General features: G+C 44.2%; 1 pseudogene; it reads left to right on the top strand.

Annotated features, from left to right (window-relative positions):
- Positions 1–17,695: 17,695 nt before the first annotated feature.
- Positions 17,696–17,841, top strand: LOC135111911 (U1 spliceosomal RNA; annotated as a pseudogene).
- The last annotated feature ends 323 nt before the right edge of the window (positions 17,842–18,164 follow it).

Below are 18,164 nucleotides of genomic sequence, written 5' to 3'. Positions count from 1 at the left end.
AATTTTCTTTCAAGCCTTTTTCTTTTCAATTTTTTTTTTTTTTTTTACGAAGTCGCATCAAAAAATATCAAGAAAAACGAGGCTGGTGGATTAATATCAGTGAGGTAAAAATTGGAGAGATTACTATTCCATCTCATAATCATTTCCTATTTTTTTTATTATTATTTTTAGTTCTCCATCAAAAAGAAAAAAAAATCGGAAGAGCAAAGAGGAAAATGAGCAACAAAACGAGCAGTAGTTAAGGGAAATAGAGCCAAAACTTCCTTTATTTGTCCTTAACGAGTCGCAGTAATTTCAATCACGCAGAGAGACATTCTTGTGTTGACTCCAGTTGCTCTTTGCCTTCCCTGTCCTTGACTCTCCTTCGTTTTTCCTGATTTTTCCTTATTTTTTTTCTATTCCTACCTTTATTTCTATTTTCTTGCATTTCTTTGTTTTTTTTTCTCTTCGTCTTTTACCGGTTTTTTGGCGGGTTTTCTTGCCTTTATTAGCTTTTTATTATATTCCTGTCTTTATTTCTTGCATTTCTTCGTCCTTTTTTTATTTTTTCCTGGTTTCTTGCCATTATTTGTTTTTTTCTTTATTTATTTTATTTTGTTGCATTTTTCTTGCATTTCGTTGCCTTTTCTTGCTTTTCTTCTTTCATTTATTTTTTTTTGCCTTTTCTTTCTCTTCCTTGCCTTTTCTTGCCTTTATTCGTCTTTATTCCTATATTTCCTTTCATCTTCCTTGCCTTTCCTTGCCTTTTTCTTTCTCCTTTTCTCACTTTCTCTTCCCATTACTTCCCATTGCCTTTCCTTGCATTTTCTTACCTTTTATTGCCTTTTTTTATTTTCCTTGCCTTCGTTAGCCTTGTCCTCCTCTTTCATTGATTTTTCTTACCTTTATTTAGTCTTTATCGTCTTTTGTTTCGTCTCCTTACCTTTCCTTGTCTTTTCTCGTGTTTCATCTAAGCTCTTTTTGCTCGTACCGTTCATTCGGACTGTTTGTTTACATAGAAATTGTAATCCTTTGAAATCCTTTGTAAATCAGAAGTAAGAAATTGCCTCCGTGAAAGTAAGGAATGGTATTTTAGTATTTTGGTTGTGTGTGTATTGTTGCATTTCATTACTTTTTGCTTTGGGTTTACTTGAGAGTATTAAAAAGAAAGTCTGCTTCATTTTTTTCTTTTTTTCAAGGAATGGCAAGTTTAAATGTCTCTCTCTCTCTCTCTCTCTCTCTCTCTCTCTCTCTCTCTCTCTCTCTCTCTCTCTCTCTCTCTCTCTCTCTCTCTCTCTCTCTCTCTCTCTCTCTCTCTCTCTCTCTCTCTCTCTCTCTCCTTTCCAACTTAGGCAGAAACAAAGAAGCTTAACAATCATACGAGAGAGACATTTCACAAGCTGATCTTCTCTCTCTCTTCTCTTACACTACACTCCATTACTCACCATCACACACACACACACACACACACACACACACACACACACACACACACACACACACACACACACACACACACACACACACACACGCACACACACGCCAATACATGATAGCTTGTAATGAAGCCAGGTTTAGTCTCGCACGGTGATTGCCAAAGCGTGACAATCCAACTCTTGTCACGGAGATCCATGTGAAATTGAGATCTAATCACCTCTCAGTCTCTCCGTCTGCCTCGGCCGCCATCAGTTAGTTTGCAGTAATGGCACGATTGCTTTACTATAGTTGTCAAGGTGTCAGTGAGTTGGTGTATTAGTTTGGCAGTTAGTTAGTCTGTTGGTTGGTTGGTAAGTCAGTCAGGCAGTCAGGTAGCCACATTGCTTGTTATTTAGTCATTCAGTGGTTCAGTTATCTAGTCAGCCAGCCAGCCAGTCAGTCAGTTAGCCAGTCAGTCAGTCAGTCAGTCAAAATGTATTTTGTTAGTAAATCATTTAACTAGTTAGTCAGTGAGCTTGCCATTAAGTCAATAAGTCAGTCATTAAATCATCCATATTTAACTACTACTACTACTACTACTACTACTACTACTACTACTACTACTACTACTACTACTACTACTACTATCACCACCAACTTCTTTGTCCACCATCACCACCACCCACCTTCTTTATCCACCACCACCACCCACCTTCTTTGTCCACCACCACCACCACCACCATCACCACCACCACTAACGAAGGCGATGAAGACAGATCCACCAATCAAAGTCAGCGTAAAAAGTCGAATGTGTCCTCCCTGCCCCTGACACACACACACACACACACACACACACACACACACACACACACACACTCGAGGCCGCCACGCCCCCCGTCAGAAGCGTCACCCAGGGGCCCTTAAATCACGCCTCATCCTCGGCCGGAGTGAAGGGACTCAAGTTTTTGCATTAATGTCGATTTATTGCGGAGTTTTTAATGCCAGTCGGGGCAGCCAAGAGGTCCGCGCCGTTCCCGTGATGATGTATTAGCCAAAGCTGTTCCCGGGGCCAAGATGTAAGATGCTCCTCCTCCTCCTCCTCCTCCTCCTCCTCCTCCTCCTCGACAACTTTGTGATGGAAGGCCAAACTTGAACACAGGAACAGAAGTGGAGGTCTGTTAAGGTCTGCTAAGGTCTGGTTGGGGTCTGCTGGTGTCGTGTTGTCTTGTGGTGTTGAGCTAGAGGTTGGGTGGGTGGGTGGGTAGGTGTGCAGAGTCATGATGCTTGTGTGTGTGTGTGTGTGTGTGTGTGTGTGTGTGTGTGTGTGTGTGTGTGTGTGTTTTTGGTAAGTGTAGTGGTTGTGTAGGTAGTATTTGTATTAGCAGTAGTGTTTTCTTTTGTGAATAATATGTGTGTGGGATTAACATGTCTGTTATATAGATAGATAGATAATTTATTATTTTCACTATTATTATTATCATTATCATTACTAATATCACCCCACCACCACCACCACCACTATTACTAGAGAGAGAGAGAGAGAGAGAGAGAGAGAGAGAGAGAGAGAGAGAGAGAGAGAGAGAGAGAGAGAGAGAGAGAGAGACTTAACACATTTTCAAGGCAAGTTAATTAAGCCTCCCGCGGATCATGAATTAACATCGCATTCTGACACACATTTTTGCTCCCGCCTTCCCTGCGTTCGTGGAAGCTTTCTTACGCGCATACATCACTCGCGCCTCCGGAGTGCTGAAAGATTGATACTGCGATGCTGGCGTGTAATGGTGCTAGGTTTCAGTGAGGCGAGGTGGTGGTGGTGGTGGTGGTGGTGGTGGTGGTGGAGAAGGTTGTAGTAGTGGTGGATGATTTGAAGGAAGAGGAGAAGGAAGAGGAGGAGGAGAGAAAGTAGAACGAGGAGGATAAGTAAGAGGAAAGTGAGGAAGAGGAGGAGGAGGAGGAGGAGGAGGAAGAGTAGGAGGAAGAGGAGGAAGAAGACAAGGAGGGGTAGAACGAGGAGTATGAGTAAGAGGAAGGTGAAGAGGAGAAAGAGGTAGAAGAAGAGGAGGAGGAGGAAGAGGTGGAAGAAGAGGAGGAGGAGGAAGAGGAGGAGGAGGAGTGTCTTGTTTTGCCAGGATAAGTTACAGATTCTCGCCAAAAACATGACGTGTAGCGTGTTCAGATCAGAGGGTTAAATGTATCGCCGAGAGAGAGAGAGAGAGAGAGAGAGAGAGAGAGAGAGAGAGAGAGAGAGAGAGAGAGAGAGAGAGAGAAATATGTCTTCTTTTTATTTTTTTACCAATTTATCATCAACGGATTTACTTTTGAACTTCTTATTGGACTTTTATGAATCAGTCTTTTCTTTTTTTATTTTCTTTTATTTTTTTCTCAACCTTTTTCACACGTAAAGAGAGAGAGAGAGGTCATTGAATACACACACACACACACACACACACACAGAACACACTACCCGTTCACTGGAATTTGGACAGCAAAGGGCAAACGGTCATGGGGGACGTAAAAGGCTTATTAAACTCACATATTACCTACAAATGGCGATACCAACACGGAAAAAAGAACATCTATTATTTACTTTGCAACGTTAAAGCTGAAAGGATAATGCTGAGAGCTTATTACGGGTGCTGTAATGAGGGATGAGGGGTGAGGAGGATGCCTTGAGGAGGAGGAAGAGGATGAGGAAGAGGAGGAGGAAGAGGAGGAGGAGGAGGAGGAGGAGGAGGAGGAGGAGGAGGAGTAGCAGCAGCAGCAGCAGCAGCGGCGGCGGCAGTAGAGCTAGGAGCAGGAGGAGGAGGGGTAAGGAATTGAGGAGGAGGAGGAAGGAGAATGAGACCAGGAGTAGGAGGTGAGGAAGAACAGGACGAGGAGGAGAAGGAGGAGGAGGAGGAGGCCTTGAGGAGGAGTAGGATAATGATGATGATAATTAGGAGGAGGAGGAGGAGGAAAAGTAGATTAAGAAATATATATATGTAAGAATAACTAAAAGTAATAAATACAAATACGAACAGAGAGAAAGTCATCAAACATGCAAACAGGAAAACAAAAACCCGCCACACCCGACACTTCAACCTAAGGAAACACTCACAAAGGGAAGAAACATGCATTCACTGTGCTCTTTGCCGCGGCTCTTCTCTGTGCGTCCCCTGCGTGCTAGCTTTAGTGCCGCCTGAAGACCCTTTCCCCGGGCGCTCAGGGCTAATTGCGACATTTGAGTTAACGCGGCTCACCTTCCCAGCTTCCCCAGTGGCCCATGATCGACCAGCAGGTGAGGTTAAGCCAGAGAGAAGGTGAGGCGAGGCGAGGGACAGTGCGGGATGTACTTCATGATTATTATGAGTATTTCAAAGATTTTCACGTGTTCATGATCCAACTCATCACTACGCGGACTCAAGAACAGTGCAGATAGATACATGGAGTCAGATTTCTCACCAGGACTACTTTACAAGACCACAGATATGATTGGCCTGGTTCTCGAGAGTTACTAATATAGAAATCTCGTTAATCTGTCACTATAACCATAATAACACCCTCAGAAACTCTCTGATTTCCCACCACGACTACTTTACAAGACCTCAGAGATGACTAGCCGGGTTCTCAAGTGTGTTCCTCATGTTAGTAATGTAGAAATCTCGTTAATCTGTCACTATAACCATAATAACACCCTTAGGAACCTGTGTAACTTCAACTGGAGGCTTTTGAAAGTAGTGAAGGTGCAACCAGTATTGTTTCAGAATATGACCTATGCTAAGGCTGCTGGGCGGGTTGCGGGGCAGGAATGTATTCGGTATCTTAAAGCATTCTCGTGTTTGTGGTTGATTTAGTCGTAATGTGAACTTGAAAATACGCAGATGAATACATGCTGCAATAGATAGGAAGATCAGTAATGAAATGTATAGCTAAATAAATATACAAGTGAGTAAAAGAAGTCAGTAAGTGAACGGACAGAGGAGACATGTGTATTCAGAGTTTTAAGGGAATATATGATAAATAGTGTGAAAAGACGGGACACTACAATCTCGTAAAAATATAATTATGTTGGAGAAAGAGGAGGAGGAGAGAAAAAGAAGAAACAATAAAGAATTAAAGACTTTAATATTTATAAAGAACAACGAAAGTGTAAAGAAAAAATAAACACAATTGAAATAAAGGAAACTGCATTCAGAAGCTAAAACAAAACGTCAGGTAGAAAAATGGAGAGATGAAATATTAACACACACACACACACACACACACACACACAGAGAGAGAGAGAGAGAGAGAGAGAGAGAGAGAGAGAGAGAGAGAGAGAGAGAGAGAGAGAGAGAGAGAGAGAGAGAGAGAGAGAGAGAGAGAGAGAGAGAGAGAGAGAGAGAGAGAGAGAGAGAGAGAGAGAGAGAGAGAGAGAGAGAGAGAGAGAGAGAGGCACACATCAACTATTAAACCAAAAAAAAAAAAAGGGGAGCCTCAGATAAAATAAAAATCTATAAAAAAAAAAAAATCCGTGCGGGCCACACCTTCCTTCTCTCTTCCCCCTCCCCCTTCCGCTTTCCTCTTCCTCCTTCCTCAGTCACTCTCAATCACGCTAAGAGACTAAGAGTTAACCAACACCCCAACTCCACCTTTTAACATTTCACGCCGCGCCTCGCCCATCCCGCTACTTTCACCCTTCTCAGAGACGTTCCTAAGGGTGACAGTCCTCTCCCCTTTCCCTCTCTCCCTCGGCCCGGTCCTGCAACGCGGTCCATTTTCTTTAACGTGGGCCACTATTATCCTTCGTGACGGGCGATTCATAGGCCACGTCACGCCGGCCGTCACTGGGAGGGCGGCGGTGTGACACAGGGTAGGCAGGGAGAGGGAGGGAGGAAAGGTGAGGGTGGTGGAAGGGTGAAAGAGGACGTTGAGAGGGTGAAAGGAGATGGAAATGCAGCAAAAATGAGGTGAAGCATGTGTGGATGGGGAGAAAGAGGAGGAGGAGGAGGAGGAGGAGGAGGAGGAGGATAGTGGAAGGGAGGGAGGAGGCAGGAGAGGATGTAAGAATTGGACGAAGACGGTTAAAAAAGGTGGAAGAGGTTAAAAGAAGAGAAGTGGATGCGGAGGGGGAAGAGGTAGAAGATGGAAGGGAGATAGGAGGTGGAGTGGGATAGAATGTGGAGGAAGGTGGGAAAAAGGTGGAAGAGATTAAAAAGAAGGGAAGTGGAGGAGGAGGAGGAGGAAATGGTACAAGATGAAGAAGAGAAAGGAAAGATGAAGCTGTGAAGAAAAGATGGAAGAGAGTTTGACGGGAAGAGGAAGAGGAAGAGGAGGAGGAAGAAAAAGAAGAGGAAGCAGAAATATTAGATAAAAAAAAATACGTCATGGTTATCATTTATGTTGCACTATTTCCTTATTTGTGTGTGTGTGTGTGTGTGTGTGTGAGAGAGAGAGAGAGAGAGAGAGAGAGAGAGAGAGAGAGAGAGAGAGAGAGAGAGAGAGAGAGAGAGAGAGAGAGAGAGAGAGAGAGAGAGATTTAATGTTTTATCTCCATTTTTCTCTCATTTTCATTTTTTTGTGTGTTTTTCATATTTTATTATTCATTATGCATTCATGATTTAATTTTCCATTCATTTCGTCTCTTCCCTCCTGGTTCTTCCCTTTATCCTTTCTCTTTCGTTTAATTCTTCTCTTCTCCTTCACTTCTCTTCTTCCTCCCTTCTTCCTTTCCGTGTTCCTGTTCTTCCTCCTCTTCCTTCACTGGTTACATTGAGCAACTCCTCAACTCTACTTTCCTTCCTTCCTTCATCTCTCTCTCTCTCTCTCTCTCTCTCTCTCTCTCTCTCTCTCTCTCTCTCTCTCTCTCTCTCTCTCTCTCTCTCTCTCTCTCTCTCTCTCTCTCTCTCTCTCTCTCTCTCTCTCTCTCTCTCTCTCTCTCTCTCTCTATCATATTTGTATATTTCAGTTTACTAGTCAACCAAACTTCAAAGGATCACACTTCTTCTCCTTCCTCCTCCTCCTCCTCCTCCTCCTCCTCCTCCTCCAGGAAGTCACCAGATCACCGCGGTCAATTTATTCCCAGTCTTGAGGAAATTACCCGTAAAAGGAGATTATTTCTTTCCCTGCCCTTGTGCGTGTGTGTGTGTGTGTGTGTGTGTGTGTGTGTGTGTGTGTGTGAGATACTGTAGTTCGGTCAAGGCGTATGTATTTTTCTCATTCGTGTATATTTTGTGTATATGTGTGTGTGTGTGCAGAAGACAAACACAACTTCATGCAATATTTTTTTTTTCATTCAATTGCTATATTTCCTCATTTTAACTGCTGTTTTTTCCCATCTAAGTATTAACATCATCACTTTTACCATTATATTTTTTGCCCGTTAACTATTTTCTTTCTCAATATCTTCTTGTTTCGTCTATCATCATTCCCTCCCTCGCTGTCAACCCTTTCAGTGCTTGCCAATTGTTCCCCATAAATTCCTTAGCATTTCTCAGACACATATTTTTGTACTAGAGTATATTAATCAGTTTTGTAGCTTAGAAAATAGAAATTGAGCCTCTTATTCTTTTTTCTCCATATGTCCATGCAGATTATACTCATATAACGCTTTTGAATGTTACCTAAAAGCGATCTATTACCTTCAGTCTTTCCCCATTGACACATTCCCCCCTCTCCCCATCAAATATCACTTCACACTATTCCCTTTGCAACTAATACCATCACCCCCCACCTATCATTGTCGCTCTGTCTATTAAACCATTACTTCCTTCACTTCATACTCTCCCCCATTTAATTACTATCAACCCTGATCTATTACGCCCCCTATTACTTTCTTCGCTTCCTATTAAGAATTTCAGTATCAGGGAAATTTGTGTCCCTTCCTCCTGGCGACGTTAAGACCTCGTCACTCACTTTTTTTCCCCCTCCCTTGACTTTACAGGCGGTGGGAAATATTCAAGCAATTTTCCCTCCTGAATGAGAGAGAGAGAGAAGGAGAGAGTGAGGGGGAGGAAGAGAGGAATAAAATGATTGAAGGAGGCAGAAATGATGATCGATATGAGAGAGAGAGAGAGAGAGAGAGAGAGAGAGAGAGAGAGAGAGAGAGAGAGAGAGAGAGAGAGAGAGAGAGAGCGGTGAAGGAGGAGGAAGGCCGGGAGGGAGGAAAATTGGAGAGAGGGATGGATGGAGACACACAATCGTTAGATCACTTGGAGGAAGCGTCATTTTACCTCTCTCTCTCTCTCTCTCTCTCTCTCTCTCTCTCTCTCTCTCTCTCTCTCTCTCTCTCTCTCTCTCTCTCTCTCTCTCTCTCTCTCTCTCTCTCTCTCTCTCTCTCTCTCTCTCTCTCTCTCTCTCTCTCTCTCTCTCTCTCTCTCTCTCTCTCTCTCTCTCTCTCTCTCTCTTTTTTTCATCCTTTTCCTTCTCCTCCTCTTCCTCTCTCCATTTTTTCTCCCATCTCCTCCTCCTCCTCCTCCTCCTCCTCCTCCTCCTCCTCCTCCTCCTCCTCCTCCTCCTCCTCCTCCTCCTCCTCCTCCTCCTCCTCCTCCTCCTCCTCCTCCTTTTCCTTCTACCTCTTTACCTCGTCTTCCTCTTCTTGTTCTTTTTCTTTATATTCCTTCTTCTCATCTCCCTCCTCCTCCTCCTCCTCCTACTAAACCCGCTTGAGGGCCTGTCAGCTTCCCTCTTATGGCCCGTGGCTGTCTGTCTGTCTTTTTGTCTGTCTGTGTGTGTGTGTCACTCCCTCCTGTGTCCACCAGTGCGTGTGTGACAGATTTTCTTTTGCTTTCTCGTGTTGTCTTTCTCTTTATTCTCATATCTTTCATCTCTTTCTTCCCTTTCCCTTCCTTCTCTCGGTGTAAGAAAGTCTCTCTCTCTCTCTCTCTCTCTCTCTCTCTCTCTCTCTCTCTCTCTCTCTCTCTCTCTCTCTCTCTCTCTCTCTCTCTCTCTCGCTCTCGCTCTCTCTCTTGCCTTCCTGCTTTCCTCCCTTCTTTCTTTCTTTCCTTCTTTCCTTCTTCTGCCTCGTCCCTTCCTCAGTATGTGAGTGGTAAGGTGTTTTCCTCGCCAGTCATGCAGCCCCTGTCGTCTCTTTCCTGGTATAGAAATATATGCACATTCTTACTTTCTGGAGTCTTCCTCGAGATCACAGACGGTTTTGTAACGCACGCACACATACATCGCACACACACATACATAGATAGATGGGGAGATAGGTAGGTAGGTAGATAGATAGATAGATAGATAGAGATGTAAGTAGGTAGATGGAGAGGTAGATAGACTGATAGATAAATAGATAGATAGAAGTAGGTAGGTAGGTAAATAGATTGATTGATAACTAGAGAACTATATAAGTTGACATAGATGCATAGAAAGATGGCTAGATAGACAGATATAAACAGGCGCACACACACACACACACACACACACACACACACACACACACACACACACACACACACACACACACACACACACACACACACACACACACACACACACACACACACACACACACACACACACACACACACACATAAAGGTCCTTTTTCACCAGCCATGCAATCTTCGCTATCCTTTTCCTGGCTTGCAAATATACGTACATTTCATAGATTTTGGAACCTTTGTCAAAATCATAGGCTCTCTCTCTCTCTCTCTCTCTCTCTCTCTCTCTCTCTCTCTCTCTCTCTCTCTCTCTCTCTCTCTCTCTCTCTCTCTCTCTCTCTCTCTCTCTCTCTCTCTCTCTCTCTCTCGCTCTTGCTCTTGCTCTCGACATTCGCTTAAGAGACGCATGATTGTCAACCAAGCACTCTAAAGGGAATAGGTACGGAATGCTGAGCTGATGTTGCCTTTAACGCTCATGGCAAACCATTTTATCTGTCCGTTTGCCCCTCTGTCTTTTCCCTAGTGTCTTTTTTCCTGTTTCTTTCTCTCTTTTGTTCTTTTTTTTTTAGTGTATCTCGTTCTTTTACCTTCTGTTTCCTTTATTCTCTCGTCTCTCCTCTTTTCGTCTGTATCTCTCTCGCTCTCTTCTCTGTTCTGTCTCTCTTCGTCTGTTCTCCTCGTCTCCTTCTCTTCTGTCAATTTTTTTTCGTTCCTGTCTCTTGCCTCATGTGGATTTGGAGAGGGATGTGGGTGGAAGAAGTGGGTGGAGGAGTGTGTGGAGTGAAAATGTGGTCAGTTTGGGAAAAGAAGGAAAAGATTTGGAAGGAGAGGGGGGCGTGATGGTTGTGGTGGTGGTGGTGAGAAAGAAGAGGAAGGGTGGTAACAATAACATAAACGTAATGTATTTTTTTATTGCTCGTCTTTTATTATCTTCTTCGTTTTCTTTTATTTCCTCTTCTCTTCCCTTCGTCTCCATTTTCTCGACAGGTTGCAACAAACTGAAGTATAGATTTATTAATATTCCACCATTACTATTTTAACAGAGCCTTTCACAATACACTTAAAATCTGTTGACAATGGTAACGTGAATAGAAATAATGTAAGTGATGAATCCCATTGATCAGAACCCATAGATTCCCTGGCCCATCACAGCAAAGATCTCCCATTCCATAGTTTTACTCTGCTCATAACTCTGTGAATTTATTGCGCTGAGCTATGATCGCTGACAAGAAGCGCTCCATAACTTGTAGGAATGAAGTATTTAAAGTCGTGAGGTCTTATACTGCGTGCTTCATTACACGAGCTGGCGGGAAGGTAGAGGATGTTACGGTGACTGGCTGCTGATAGAGACGAGAAGCAACTGTTCATTTCCCTCTTTACTTCTTCCTTTTTTTTTTTTTTTCCATTTAAGAGGGACATTGGTCAAGAGCTACATAAACTAAGGAAAAAAGGCCCACTGAGGTGCCAGTCCCTAAAAGGAGCTAAAAGAATTATTCCTTCCCGCTTGATAGAGTTCAAGTCACAGGTAAGGGGGAATACAGAAGCAGGCAGGGACCTCCAGGTTTTAGCAGTGAAAGAGATGAAAGATTGAGAATACTGTTTAACCCTTGCATTAGGAAAGTGGACAGAATAGGGATGAAAAAAAAACAGTAGAAATTCTTGTATTGCTCATGAATGAGTCTATTTTATCTTATGTTAAACTGGAGGGGTGTGCATAACTGATAGTGTTTTTAATATTTTGAATTGATATTTTTCTTTTATTATTATTATTATTATTATTATTATTATTATTATTATTATTATTATTATTATTATTATTATTATTATTATTATTATTATCATTATTATGGAAACCCGCGGTTCTCTTTGCCTCTTCTTACCGTCCCTCCTTCCTGTCCCCTCCTGATGGTGGTGATGGTGGCAGTGGTGGCGGAGGCGGCGGTGGCGGCGACCCGAGGATGTGATAATATTATTAGCCCCTCTAGGCAGCAGGGATTCCGCGGATGAGTGAATACGAGCAGCTTGAGCCGAGCACCAGGCGGGGGATCCAGAGGAGAGGGTCGCTGAGACTGGCTGGCTCGGTAGCTGTTTTGTCTGAGTCTGTGGCCAGCCATCATGTCCCGCGACCAGATCTCAGTTCCCATACAGCGTCCGACCGGCTTTGTTTTGACTGTGGCTTTGGGCGGGGTGAAGACACTACCTCCCTGCTGGGGAAGTGAAGGTTTTAAGGTTTCAAAGCTTGCTGTGTTCTTGGCCGCTCGCGGTGTATACAACTCTTCTGCAGGAGTGGATATATGGAGGCTTAGTGGTTTTCTGTGTCCTTAGGCATCAGTGGAGGAAAGACATAACCTTTCTGTTGCAAGAGTGGAAGTGTAGAGGCTTTGTGTTTTTGAGTTCTCGCGGACTAAACAACTTTTCTACAGGAGTAAATATTTGCAGGCCTCGTGGTTTTCTGTGTCATTAGGCATCCGTAGAGTAAAGACACAACCTTCTTGTTGCAGGAGAGGAAGCTTAGACGCTGCGTTGATGTCGCTGTACCGCCGTGGTGCCAAAATGCAGCGTGGTGAGAGTCTGAGCTGCGTTAAAGGAATATAAAAGTTTCCCAGAGCAAGAAGCAGCAGGCGAGGAAAAATTCGCTTTACTGCAGACGCCAGGTGGCCCGCACGTGGCGCCGAGCTGCAGGACGCCCAGCGGAGGGGGAGAAAGGCTCATGCAGGCAGGGAGCGGCAATGGGGCGAGAGGAAAGGGAATCTGAAAGCAGACTTGTGTGGTAGTGGGCGGGAGAAGGAGACAGGAGGCAGGAGACAGGAGAAACCCCATATGTCTTGTTGAAACCTCGCATAATTCTTCGAAGTTCAGACAGTATTCAAATTCAGACAGTATTTTCTTGACTACGGACATTAAAACATTGGCAGATACTCTTCTTGATGTCCCTTTTTTGTTGTACTGTATTGTGTTGTGTTGTGTTAATATAAGGACATAAGAAAGTAAGGGAAGCTGCAAGAGGCTGACAGGTTTACACGTGGCATTCTCTGTACGAAACATATCTAACTATTTCCATGTATCATTCTCATAAATTTGTGCTGTGTTGTGCTGTGTTGTGCTATGCTGCGCTGTGTTGTGCCGTGTTGTGCTGGTAAGGCCGCCTTGTCCTCCTCGGCAGTCCGTGTGAAGTACCGCGGCGAGAAAGGAGAACGACGCTGTGAGAAAATTTATACTGAAGTGTGCGTAGAAATGTGTGTTTATGTCGGGACGGGGAGAGGCGAAGGGTGAGGACTCGGGGGTGCCTCATCAGGGCTTTGTGTGTGTGTGTGTGTGTGTGTGTGTGTGTGTGTGTGTGTGTGTGTGTGTGTGTGTGTGTGTGTGTGTGTGTGTGTGTGTGTGTGTGTGTGTGTGTGTGCGCAAAGGAAGGGAAGGTACAGAGGTTTATTGTCATGTAGAGTGGAATGTGTCTTGAAAGTTCACCACAAATCCCCTCCCTTGAAGCGCCTTGAACCAACATAATACCAAAACTCCGTCGCGCTCTAAAGAAATCAGGGATCTCGTTGCCTTCAGAAGTTCCACTCACGTGCCTCCTGCTGTGCCTTCTTCCTGCCCTGTCCAGTAATGTTGGTGGGATCAGCCTTTTCAGCGGCTCCCACTGTTGTGTGTCTTGACAGGCTGTTGTGCTTTGCTGTGGTCTATAGTATTGTGGTTTATTTGATGTATTTATGATGCTCGATTGCTCATCCTTCCTTTAATAGTTAACAGAGAGAATTTAGTAATGTATCTTCTATGCCTTTTTGCCACTAAGAGGTTGCACATCCTTCCCTTGTCAACAATAAATGCTACTTACTTTCGTACCTTCTTCTATGCTTTCTTCCACTCTTAAGCAGCTAATCATACCTTTAAACCCTAGAACTCCCAACCTGCTACTGTATTTCCTTAAATCCTAGAACTCCCAACCTGCTACTGTATTTCCTCCTACCTTGAACTCTCTCAGGAGGGAGGTATCACGACACTTATCCTTCAGCTTTGGGTAATCGATTTGGCTGTCCTCAGTAGACCTTTTTTTTTTTTTTTAATGGCTTCTTTTTTTACTTTCTTTACCCCAAAAAATAAATAACAGCTAACAACACTACTTACTCACGTACCTCATCTATGCTTTCTTCTACTCTTAACTGCCCATCCTTCCTTAAACAACTAACAACGACCCGTACTCACAGTGTCCATTCAATACTGACTGCCTAACTCACCAAACTGACCAAACTAACCGAGTGCCGAGTTACAAATCCATCACGACAGCTTCCTGAATTATGGGCCCCAGATGTCCGTCCGTCCCGCCCCAGACCCGCGGTGGAGGTGGCGGTGGCCGTGAAATATGCAAGGCTGCCACTTTCCATGGAGACTCGGAGCGGTGAAGAGGAAGGATTAGTACACAGAGTCTGACCGTTTTGATAGATTGAGTGAGTTACCGGAAGAGCGAAGTGAATCAACCTCCATCCATCTCTGTATCTTTGACTGTACTACAACTTCATATCTTTTTTTCCTCTTCTTTCTTTCTTTTCCGTATAGATTCAGAGGAGCGGGAAGGAAGGATTAGTACGTACAGTCTGAGGCTATGATAGAGTGGGAGAATTACCAGAATAGCAAAGTGAATGGCCCATCTTTTATCTATCCTTGACTGTACTTCATAATCCTGACACATCCTTACACTCCCTTTTTTCTCACTTTTTCTTCCTTGTTTCCTTCAGCCTTCCTTTTTATCTTCCATCCTTTCACTCACTCCCTCCACTCCTCCCCATTTTCCTTCTCTCCTCTGCGTGAAGGCGTCGTGTCGTGGTGGAAGCTGGCCAGGCACTTAAGAGCTGCTCAAACCTTCGGCAGCTGCATTTTCTGTCAGAGGCACCACCTTGTACCCTCGCCACGATACCCATCTCCCATCTTCTTCTCTCCTCCTTCTTATATATATATATATATATATATATATATATATATATATATATATATATATATATATATATATATATATATATATATATATATATATATATATATATATATATATATATATATATTTTTTTTTTTTTTTTTTTTTTTTTTTTTTTTTTTTTTTTTCAGCGTCCTTTTTCTCTTCCTTTTGGGTTCCCTGGCCTTTTCTTCTCGTTCTCCTTTCAGTTTTATTCACGCGTTTTACTCTCTTCTTGTGGCTTTTGTGTTTTAGCAAGTTGGTCAGTCAGTCACTCATTCACTCTTATACTCGGTCACTTACTCACTCACTCACTCTCCTAACATGCATACAAATGAAAACAGCCAGTCATTCTTTCTAAAAAGGAAAATGAGGCGGTTTTAGAAGTTTTTTTCCAGTTGGTCAGTCACTCACTCGTTTACTGCCAGTCACTTTCAGAAAACAAGTTTAACTGTTTTTAGGCACTTCTTTTTCAGTCAGCCAACCAATCAGCCTCTCAGCCAGTCACTCACTCACTCACTCACTCTGTCAATCATTCAGTCTGTCACTCACTCATTCACTCAGTTCATCACTCACATTCACCACCAGTCACGTTCAAAACACAAAATTAGTTCTTTTAAGGGACTTACTTCATTTACCCAGCCAGTCACTCATCCAGCCATTCAACCAGCCATTCAGCCAGCCAGCCAACCAGCCAGCCAGTCATTCGGTCAGTCAGTCATTCAGTCAGTCAGTCGGAAGGTGAAGGCGACAACTTCTATCCACCGCCTCTCCTCCTCCCGTCTCGCCGGCTGTGCAGTGACGCATGGCGGTGTCTGCGCTGCGCCCTAAACTTTTATGAATGTCAAAAACTCAATTATTGCCTTGCCTCGCGGGCGGGAGTGAGTGTCGGGCAGGTCAGGTGTGTGTGCCTTCCATTTAACTTATTTTCATGGCGAATGTTTGAAGCTTTCCTAATGCTGTGTGTGTGTGTGTGTGTGTGTGTGTGTGTGTGTGTGTGTGTGTGTGTGTGTGTGTGTGTGTGTGTGTTGTGGGAGGGGGTGTGTCTAGACATATTACATGAAGAAAAAAGTTGACTGTGAGTGAATATGTATTAGAGAGAGAGAGAGAGAGAGAGAGAGAGAGAGAGAGAGAGAGAGAGAGAGAGAGAGAGAGAGAGAGAGAGTCATCATTATGCAAGATTTCTGTATTTTTCTCCTCCTCCTCCTCTTCCTCCTCATCCTCCTCCTCCTCCTCTTTCCAGTGCCTTTTGTCAAAATATCCCTCCATTTTTTTCTCTCCACTCCTCCCTCTTTCCCTCCATTCCCTCCTTCCTACCTCTTCCCTTTCATGTTTTCTTCTTACATTTTTCCTCCATCTCCCCTACAGGTTTTTTTTTTCCCTTTCCCTCCAATTATTCTTTCTTCCAATCCCCCTTCCTTATATTCCTTTCTTTCCCATACCTCAGTGTTTGTCTTTCTCCTCCTCCTCCTCCTCCTCCTCCTCCTCCTCCTCCTCCTCCTCCTCCTCCTCCTCCTCCTCCTCCTCCTCCTCCTTCTCCTCCTCCTCCTCCTGTTTATTCTTTCCATCTTTCAATTCCCTTCATTTTTTCTCCTTCTTTCTTTCCTCCAGTCTTCTTTTTTATAATCCTTTCCTCTCCCTCTTGTCTCTCACTCTTTCCCTCTCTCCCTCCTTTTCCTTCTCATGTTCTCTCCCTCTCACTTATGTTTCCTCCTTTGTTTCTCTCTCTCTCTCTCCCTCCCACTCTCTCCAACTCTTCCCTCAAACTCTGGTATTCTCTCTCTCCTCTCCCACGCTTCATTGTTTCCCTCCCCTCTCCCTCCCACCCTCACTTCTTTTCTCCCTTTTTTTTATTCTTCTTTCCTCATTCCCTCCCACGCATTCTTTCCTTTCTCCCTCTCCCATCTTTTGTCCCTCTCTTCACTCTCTGTCTTCCTCCTTTTTACTTATTATCTTCTTCCTTTCTACTTTCCTATCCTTCTTTTCACTCATTTTTCCTCCTTCCTTTCTGTCTTTCATTCATTCTTCACTCTCCCTATATCTTCTATCCTTCTTTCCTTCCTTCCTTCCTTCCTTCCTTTCACTCTTCTTTTCTCTATTTCTCGTCTTCCCTCTCATTTTTTTTTCCTTTTCTCCCTCACTCATTCTTCACTCTCCCGCTTTCCCTCTCACTTTTCCCCTCCTCTTTAATGACCCCTACCCCAGAATTCCTATCCCCCCTCATTATGGTATTCCCCTCTAATGCCCCCCTTGATGCCCCCCCCGGTGTGCCTTCTTAGGGAAAAAATGGCCACCTTTCCCCTCCCCTCCCCTCCCCTCCCCTCCCTCCCACATTTAGAAGCATGAAGGATGTTACTGCAATTTCCACGTTCAGTCTAGCGTGGCAGAGGCTGTTGTAGGGAATTACGCCCCCCCCCACCTCCTTCTGCCTCCCCCCTCTCTCTCTCTCTCTCTCTCTCTCTCTCTCTCTCTCTCTCTCTCTCTCTCTCTCTCTCTCTCTCTCTCTCTCTCTCTCTCTCTCTCTCTCTCTCTCTCTCTCTCTCTCTCTCTCTCTCTCTCTCTCTCTCTCTCTCTCTCTCTCTCTCTCTCTCTCTCTCTCTCTCTCTCTCTCTCTCTCTCTCTCTCTGTACAGTGTGTGTGTGTGTGTGTGTGTGTGTGTGTGTGTGTTTGCAAATTTTAATATTTCTTGTTTTATTCTTGTTTGTTTGTTTTTTCTTGTTCGCGTTGTTGTTTTCTTCCCACACTTCTTCCTCCTCCTCCTCCTCCTCCTCGTCCTCCTCCTCCTCCTCCTCCTCCTCCTCCTCCTCCTCCTCCTCCTCCTCCTCCTCCTCCTCCTCCTCCTCCTCCTCCTCCTCCTCCTCTTCCTCCTTTCCTTCCTTTCACTCCACATCACTTCCTCCCGTTCCTCCTCTCCTTTTCTTCCTCTCTCCACTCTTTCACCTTCCCTTCCACCACCACCACAACCACAACCACCAGCTCCCCGTTCACCTGGGCTTCCCTCAACTCTGCTCCAATCTTGCGCACAGGAGACACCGTGATCACGAAGGCGGTTTTCCCAGGGCGAGGCCCACCATTGCACTCCGGCGGTGCTGACCCCTGCGATTAACCCAAATGTGGTTAACTCGAGTGCGAAATTTTTGTTAGCGGGGGATTGCGTTAAAAAAAAAAAAAAAAAAAAAAAAAAAAAAAAAAACATCCAGCCAGCCAGCCACCAAGCCAGCCAGCCCTCCTTTGGTAAACAGAGGAGAAGTTGAGTGAAAAGGAAGAGAGGCAAGCGTGTGAGTGAGGGGGTGACGAAATCTATTGCTTTAAAGTAAGATGACTGAGGGAAGGAAGCATTGAAGTGTCCTTGGGGGGAGAAGAGAATTTTTACGTGTCTCTCGAGTGCCAGAGTGACTGCATTCAATTATTCACGTCTGCATTTGTCAGTATTCATTAATTTATTCATGGGGAGAGAGAGAGAGAGAGAGAGAGAGAGAGA

The sequence above is a fragment of the Scylla paramamosain genome, chromosome 22, assembly GCF_035594125.1.
Source record: "Scylla paramamosain isolate STU-SP2022 chromosome 22, ASM3559412v1, whole genome shotgun sequence".
Classification (NCBI taxonomy): Eukaryota; Metazoa; Arthropoda; class Malacostraca; order Decapoda; family Portunidae; genus Scylla; species Scylla paramamosain.
This window is presented reverse-complemented; position numbering and strand designations above follow the sequence as displayed.